Here is an 8,781-nt window from a genome sequence, read left to right on the forward strand (position 1 = left end):
ACTGGTGGAAATGTATGGATTATATCCGCAGATTGTCCCTTTTTATACCCAAGATCGCCAATAAGACCCATGGCCTAGAGAGTATCTAGGCCATTAGAATATTAATATAATGCCTACGTGACATTTATTGTCAACTTGGCGCAATTTGGTTATGTTGTAGTAAATATACAACGAGCAGATATAACAGCCGTGAAGGCTTCGATATCCATCCAAAGCCTCACTTTCACTGGAGCCTCAACACTCATCCGTGCCATATTGTAGCTTCGTGCAGCAAATGATTGCTCCTTGCTCGTGGATTCCAAGTCAGTTACACGCCGCCCTCCCCTGTCAGTAGCTGTGGGGATGCTTTGCTGAATGCCCTTTCCGGTTTGAGATATCTATATCATGTCCTAGGGCAGACATGATAAGAGCACTACATAACAATGAACGCGTGAAACTTTCAATGTTTGCCCAGGGGCAAAGACATTTTTTATCTGGCTGTGTTTGTATGTATGTACAACAGCGATTGAAAGAATCGGATCGCCTTATGCGCACATATTAAAAAAGAAAAGCAAAAAAGCTGAGACACAACAAGTATATATTAAGAAAATGACGGGGGAAGGGGAGCGGAGTGGAGTTCAATGGCAAGGCCTCAGATCAACTGAATTCCCCTCCGACACCCAGTCGAGGCTGGATATCAAACCAGCGCCTAGGCGGTCTACTAAGTAGTGCCGGCGTCCAACACTAGGGCGACCAACCTATCACTGGGCTGTTGCTAGATTTCTTGTTTTGCTGATTATATGTTCATATTGTGTTGCCCGATTAGGAAGGCTTTAGCCAGATGATATTGCAATTGTCAGCGCTGCGGAATCGCTGACTACTCATCCACCTCTCGAAAAGGAGTAAAGGAGAGTATACACAATGGGTAGCATCGATATGAAGAGTTTTTGAGGCATAGTCTTTGTGGATTTCCGACTGCACTCCGGTTGATATCAAGGTCTCGAAGATCAGGCACTGTTGAAGAGGACAGGCAGAGCAAGCACAGCAGACCACTACACATCAGATTTTGTAATTCACTTGATGCTGGAGAGAGCTACTCCTGAGCTTACAGACAAAGCACGAAGTGCTAAACGAGACGGCTTATGAGAATAAGCCAGGAGAGGCGAGAATCAAAGACCGATGACGGATATCGGAGAAAGAACAGCAGCGGATATCACTTATATTCCCTACATAACTACTTTTATGTGCGCACAGGCCTCCAGTTGACAATAAAATAGGTTCATGGAGGATCGACGTTGGTTTTTCAACCGCAGCAGCAACGCTACTGCTATTGGCTTGATGATGGCACCCTTTAAAAGAAAACCTGCGATAATTTTGCCTTGCCTGCAAGGAATATGGCATCATAAGAGTACGGAGTACCGGGCAGGAGGATGAGACATAGCAGGGAACCCGCGCGCACCGCTTCGACGGCAGTATATTCCGAACCAAGGTCCCTGGAATTGGAAATAATAACGGAGCACACCATGATCTACTACGTACCCGTTTGTTTTTTGTTTTTGTTTTTGTTTTTTTTTTTTTTTTTTTAATCATGACGCAATCCAGAGACGCGGTGATTTCCCTTAAGGTGGCGCCTCCAGAGTCTTGGAGCCCCTTTATTCCACCTCCCCGTCCTGGGCATGTTTCTACCACGCGGTAGGCGGCAAAGTTCATGCGAGGTCTCCAACAACGTTAATTTTTGGCCAGTCCTGTTTCAAGCTGGCCGTAGTTAGTCGCGCTTCCAGCATCGCAGGGTAGGTTGACTTCCCGCCGATGTATACTGTATGGAGTAGGAGGTGCTATTTATCGATGATGTATGAGGACATTTTCCCTGTAGGGAGTAGAAGCGATTTAAATTTAAAAAACAATTCCTAAAGCTTTAGGGGGTATCAATCGGTGTTCTCTTTTTTTTGAAACGTTCACACTTAAGACATCGGGGGTCAAAGCGTTAAAATGCGAGCAGTCTATGAGGTGTTGCATGTATACACATACACATAGTATGGAGTGCAGAGCAAATAATATATACGTACATACATCATCAAGAATCGTGCAAGTGGAAGCGGGCCTACCCGATACCACAAGAGAACGAGCCTTGTCTGACAATTGTCCGTAATCAATTGCGACTTTGCGGTCCAGAGCACACCCACTTTGAAAATAGCCCTTCTCTGTTTGTAATCACTAACTCCCCCTGGGATCAAGGATAGATATACATACAATTGAAAAGGCCAGTGCGCCGTGGGTGTTTTTCACAAAAATGCTGGAGAGGCAAACCAGCAACAGACCTGCGTGCTGGGATTCACGGGTCCCTGGTCCATTTGGCCTTGAATTCAAACAAGAGCCATGTTTCAGCCAATCTGCCGAGAGCGTGACGCCCTACGGTCCGAACCCGACCCGCGATAGCCAGCTTGTACTTCCAGTTCCAGAAATCTTCGTTTTGCATCTTTTCTTTTTTTCTTTTGAAGGATTATTGGACACTGATCGCGAGAAAGAAAATATAGGACGCGCAAGTGCTTCTCTAGCAATTTTAGTTCGGTTAATTAATTACCTCAACTAAATAGGAGATCGAACAACGGTAGGCGTAGCAATGCTGATAGATGCCAAAGCCATTGATGGAAAAGGCCGGTTGGATTTCGCCGGTCGATCTCTTCCAACTGTTTCGGCGTCGGTGATCAATGGTGTGCTTGACGTCTGAAGGCCTAGGAGCCGCCAGTAAATAGCTAATAACTAGTCAGTTAGGTAGTTAGCTAGACAATACTGTCGAGTTGACTGGACGATCGCGCCAGCGCACATCCCGGCGAGGTCGAATTAACCACGTTAACCACGCTCGGCGACCAGCAGGCGTCGCATTGTCGCAGGATGCTACATGTGACGTGGAAAATCATACTCTGATCCTCACGCCATATTGCAATGGCGACATTCTGGACGGTCGCGGCCCGTCTGGTCCTCCGCTTGGTCAGCCTAGAGCCTTGCTCGTGTCGTCTGAGAGCCGCCAGGTTGCTGCCATGATCATCAGCGAGGTTATGATTGGGAGTCACTTGGTTATCGCTCGACCGGCCGAACTTTATTTCTGAGGTTGTCGAGAGCCGTCGAGGCACCAGATTTGCGCAGGATATCAGGCATAGAAAGAAAAGAGAGATCAAACAGAGGCAAAGCAACGCAAAACAAATTTGGGTGCCGTCAGGATAATCACCCTTTAATATGACGTTTCAACAATGCGTGGCAACATCACCCACTTCCAAGGTATTGGCTTCCATCAGGATGAGCGCTTTCAACAGCGCACATTGGCATACATGTATATGTGTAGAAATAGCTGGGAAAAGAAATCGCGGCAGGAGACATTGAGACATCAAAATTTCTTCGACTCGAACTTTTTCTAGGATGGCTGTGCGCTATTTTTGTTGCTCAACCCTTTGCTCCACAGAATTAGGGATCCGAGGCTAATAATCCAAGTGTGCCGGAGCTGGGGACCGGGGATCCTTTTAGTGCAATTTAGTGATAACTGGAGAACCCTGTAATGTGCAACGCTCGGTACAGCAACACCTTCTCAGGTGGCAGTGAGGTGAACCATACCGCCAATCATGGGAAGGAATTCGCTGCGGCCAGCCGGGGCACCCTGTTTCTCTGACAAAAATTTGTCCACAACATTAACGGATTCGATATTCAGGGGCAACGGCAGGCATGTTGGCAACCATGGGAATAATGATACCGTCGTGGAGGGGAGGCCAATCAAAACCTACGCGTATAGCCACTGGCGGCCTGGCCGTTGTCTTGTCCCTGCATAACGGCGCTCCATTGCACTGACTCTTATTCCTTGCCCGCAAAGTGCCGCCCAAGAACGCTTGACCCCAGTTTGATATTCAATCCGAGAGCGTTCTTCATCTTAAGCAATATGAAGCTAAGCCTGAGGGACTCTTTGAGCCTCGATTGAGAACGTATCAAAACGGAAAAGGGCCCAAGCAGCGATGAACGGGTACCGCAACGATTGCGGGTTGTCGTTTGAACTTTCCCGGCACCCGGAAATGGCTTTTGAGGCACGCGAATATAATTACAGCTAGGAAGATGAGGATAACGAATATCGCAGGGTATGTATTGCAACTCAAATCCATTCATGGCAGTTATTTTCGTAAGTACTCCGTATGTAGTATACATGCGCTGTCCTTTTTGACGCGGCTTCTTAGGCCATTCGGGTATCACGCAGCAGACCCGCCAGGGGCTGTAACACAAAAGCGAACCGTGCTGAGTCAAAAAGAGTCCGGGCATCGTGCCGTAGCAGACAAAATCTGCGACGTTCACTGTGCCAGCCTTGAAAATGACCTCTGATATCCGACTGCCGGCATGAATCCCAACCACGGTTTGCTCAGGGCCTAGCGATTCTACCCCGGGATGCCGAATGATGCCTGATGACACGACTTTTTCAGGTTGGTCTGGATGCGCTTGCGCGAGTGTATGTTATGGCGATAAAGAGCAAAAGAATGACAGAGCAATTGCATGGCGCGCAAGACCTGGCTTCCAAGGGCCCCAGGAGAAGATCGTCGCCTCCTTGCCTCCCACGCATCGCAACCCAACTGTACATCTAACACGTCTTCCATGGAACAACCATGTGCGGGAGTAGGTATGTCTGTTGGGATGTTTTTTTTTTTGGTCTCTTGGGAGCTGTCAGACGCGAGTTGGCAGCCAGCAGCGACAACGAACTAACTAGGGTTTTGACATCGGTCTCAGTGATGGTTGAGCTGTCATATCTGCTCGCCGTTGTTCGCTTCACCGGGGGGTCGTAGCCGAAGGTGCGTCGCCGCCCACGCAGAAGGTCTTATTCACTTAGTTTACTGTCAAGAACCATGACGAAAAAAAAAAAAAAAAGGCAAGGCGTAAGCGACAGTTGAGCTTGGGGCTCTAAAAAAATTTAAAAATGGCAATTCGATGGCCAGCGCTGACTGACAGGTCATTATTGGGTTCTGCCAACCCTACACTCAAGCCTTATGAATAGTTACCAGTGGCGTCAATATCAATCGAGGCTGGCCATCAACGTGGGAGCTGCCGATGATGCAGCGCTCAGTCCCACATGCATACCAGCCTGCCAGACCAGCCAGATGCGCCAAGAGTCTTGCTTCGCGGGTACGAGGTATGCAGACTCATCCTTTCCATTGCTCCTCTGATACCTGGGCGTTGCTGTTGGGTGACAAAACTGCTCAAATGTGCAGTAGCTAATGTGAAGCTCGCGAAACTGCTTGGAAGCCGAGCCCAAGACAAGTTGCCCCTTGAATATGTATCCTGTTCAAGCTCTTTCTGTGTGACCCCCGTAGAGCATGAACTCTGGGAACCACGACTCGTGGTGTTTGTTACTACAGCTGTGCTTAGATCGCCACCGGCGACGGCTTTTCGGCTCCTTTGACCATGCATCAGAAGGCGATGCGTTCGCCGAGCAACAAGAAACAAAAATTGACGTCCTGGCCTCGGATGCCTAGAAAAAAAATCTTCAAATTTACGAGCATCGTATCTGAGAGGAAAACTCTAGAAAACTGGCCCTCTTTTGCTGTCTATCTGTTAGAAGTGCGCCTTGCCACCTCAGCAACAGGTTGCTGACGATACGAGAATGACTGGGAGACTCTGCAGTAGTTACTATTATTGATGAGCCACTTTTTAATATGTCGGTAAAAAGTTTTCGCAGAATTCTTAACCTTGCTGCGCCGGGAACTCTCGAAGCATCCAGCCAGGGAGCTTTCGACGCCTCTCATTTCCGGGCCCTGAGCCGTCGGATAGCTTTTTAGAATCGTATGATCAGGCTTCTCCTGTGAATCGTATGTATGTGCATACATCCATCCATCGCAACGTAGCTTTTTCCAGCAGAAGCCTAAATTGCAAAGGGCAAAGAGAAGCGTGGAAGTTTGGATGAGTCAAATCACCATGCCTGGCTCGGCTGATACCGAACAACTGATGCCGCTTTGGAAGATAAGAAAAGTTAGACTTAGATGGACCTCAAGGGTTAAGGCCAAGCAAGGTCTTTTCGAATATCAACACTGCTGCAACATTGAGAGCACTTACCTGCGCATTGACTACGCAAATCGCCATCTAGAGCTCTTGCACACAGCCCCTATCCACTTCGACTGTAGGGCCAATGGGATTTGGATGCATTAAGTGGCAACCATTAGTATGCTATTTCCACCGTCAAAAAAAGGGCTTCATCGCAAAGCTTCCATCATGTACTCCGTAACTACACGAGTGACAAGGGGCCTAGTCATCTGCATCCTGATACCAAGGCGAGCTAGCCACACAGGCACCAAGATCGCCAAGGGCGGCCAGGGACGACAAGAATGAAACATGTTTAATTTCACACCTCAAAATACGCTTGATAAAGCTTGGGCCCTTTTGAAGCGTCCTTGTCTGATCGACAAGACGCCAAAAAGTTAACCTAACGGCTTCCTTTCGCGTGTCCATATTGCTTGATTTTAGTTGACTCTTTCAGGACAAAAGACGTCGGTTTCTAAACCTTTGGGGGAAGATAAACTGAGGACAACTTGCCGTGCCACCAAGGAGAGGAGAAATCCATATCCACGTTGAAGGTATGGCAACAATGGAAACACTCTAGAAACGAGGTCAAACACTAGTGATACCTTCACCCATTGAGTATCTCCGTATATGATACCTATGCCTGCTGCAGTTCTCAGCAACCCACTATCGCCAAGGGGATTTTCGCCTGGTATTGCTCCAGATTGAACACGCAACAACACTCAGTACGAGTCTTCATATTGCGCGCTAAGCCGGACACCGAGAGCGCCCGGCAAGGTCGCATAAGTATGGAGCATGCAAGTATGATATGCAAGAGAGCATGGCCCACAAACAACGCAAAGAGCACATACAGATTGGGACAATTCCCCAGAGGAGAGTTACAAGATTGGCAAAGACGGCAGGTATTCCCTGTAAAAGGGTACAGTCGAGAAGCGCAGGGACATGAGACGCAGGCATGGCAGGGGTCTGCTGAACCCGAGAGAAACTCTTCCCATTTTCGAATAAAATTAAGATCGAGAAGAGCGGAATCCTGGCCCGGCCTAAGATATCCACGCCGGCGACGGCGATGGCGACGCCCCCCAGGTTTTCTGCCACGACATCTAATTTTCTTTTTTTGGTAGAAACGAGATGGAGAGTCTTATCGGGCTTGCCAACCCGGCATACACCAGCTTTGAGGCGCGGTTTGCTGAGTCTCTTGGTGAGCTGCATTCCATCGGTATTTCCTACTAGCTGTCACATCATAGTCACAAGAGGAGGCTGCATCTGCGGCAGAGCCGAGTCGCGGGTCGGCTCGGTCAGTGCAGCGTTGATGAGATCCCGAGGCCGCATTGGGCAGTTCGAGGCCCGGTGTACTGGGCATACGAGAATATGCGGCCGGCATGCGGCGAGCACTGTAATATACGGTACGGGCCAAACCGCTGACTAAGCTGGGTATCATCGACCATCTCCGACGCCGCGTATACTCCGTACAAAACGCCGTGACGGCGAGCTTCATTATTGCTGTTGACACTGCCTCGGCGTTCGGACGGGTTGGATGGCATGGCGCGGGGCACTTATATAATAATAGTGCAACATTGGCATCGACTACTGCTGGTCCGCGAAATTGGCTGCAGTAGTTGAGAACTGCCCCCGTGTAGGGCCAATTCCTCCGCGGACGGCTCGAAATTTGCGGATTGTCCAGTCGCACGGACTTTGCGGAGAAGCTGGAGCCAGAGACACATGGCATAAGTCTATGCACACGCCGAGCATGGATCCGACTTGCGCCAACTGAGTTGGAAGGAATGCGGTCCGCGGGGCGATGGATCAGCATCGCGTTTTAGCTCTCAAGGCGCCGCCCGTCTAACGGCGCCGGGTGGGTTTGCCTACATACACATCAGATATCGCTTGATGCTGCCCAGATAGTAGCGTTGTATCCGTGACGAGAAAGACTTAGACGTCGCGCTGGCTTCTGTATGTACAATCTAGCATCGAGTGTTAATCCCGGCTTCCCCACGGTTCCTTCTCAGTCTCCCTCAGTGTGCCCCGCGGCCTGATACGCCCCGAGCATAAAAATATTTTCTGGATACGTGTTTGGGGAGCGGAGACCAGCACTGCGTGTGCTAGGCAAAGCAATGGGAAAATGAAACAGGTCGTCGAGTTGAAACTCTACAAGAGCTCGACCCGACTTATCACCACTACCCCCGTCTATAGAGGGATTCGAGAAAGCCGATCCCGAGGTCTTAAGATATTGGGCCTTTTTTTCCCTCTCGTTTGTTGCAATGTCGCCAAGTGCAATTCAAAGAGACCCGAGACTGTGTTTTATTCAGTTGTTCTCACAATATCAAGTGTTTCACTGGGTATTTGATACTCTACACCACAGCACAATTTGCCAATACTCTTGACATCGTTTAGTTTCTCTTATTTAACATTTGTTTGCCATGCTGATTCCGCTATTTGACGGAACTAAAACGATCTATGTCGCCCCAGTACGCCTGTTTCAATTCGTGCGAGAAAACGCCTGGGGTCCAGGGGGGTACGGGCCTGGCTGGGTGCATCCTGGCCCTGCCAACCGGGTACAGATGGCCTCAGCCATACATACGCCTCTTTATTTCATGCTATATATAAACAGCGCGGATTGTATATAAACTAGGTGGTCCGCAGCTTTCTGTCATACCTGCCCTGTGGACAAAGTCATTCACTCATTGCCCCATTTGAGGATATTTTGTCCCCAAAGTGAGTGACATTCGAAAATACATATAAAAGGCCAAAAAAAAAGTCGACAAG

Source organism: Ophidiomyces ophidiicola (genome assembly GCF_022830035.1).
Source record: "Ophidiomyces ophidiicola strain CBS 122913 chromosome Unknown scaffold_32, whole genome shotgun sequence".
NCBI lineage: Eukaryota > Fungi > Ascomycota > Eurotiomycetes > Onygenales > Onygenaceae > Ophidiomyces > Ophidiomyces ophidiicola.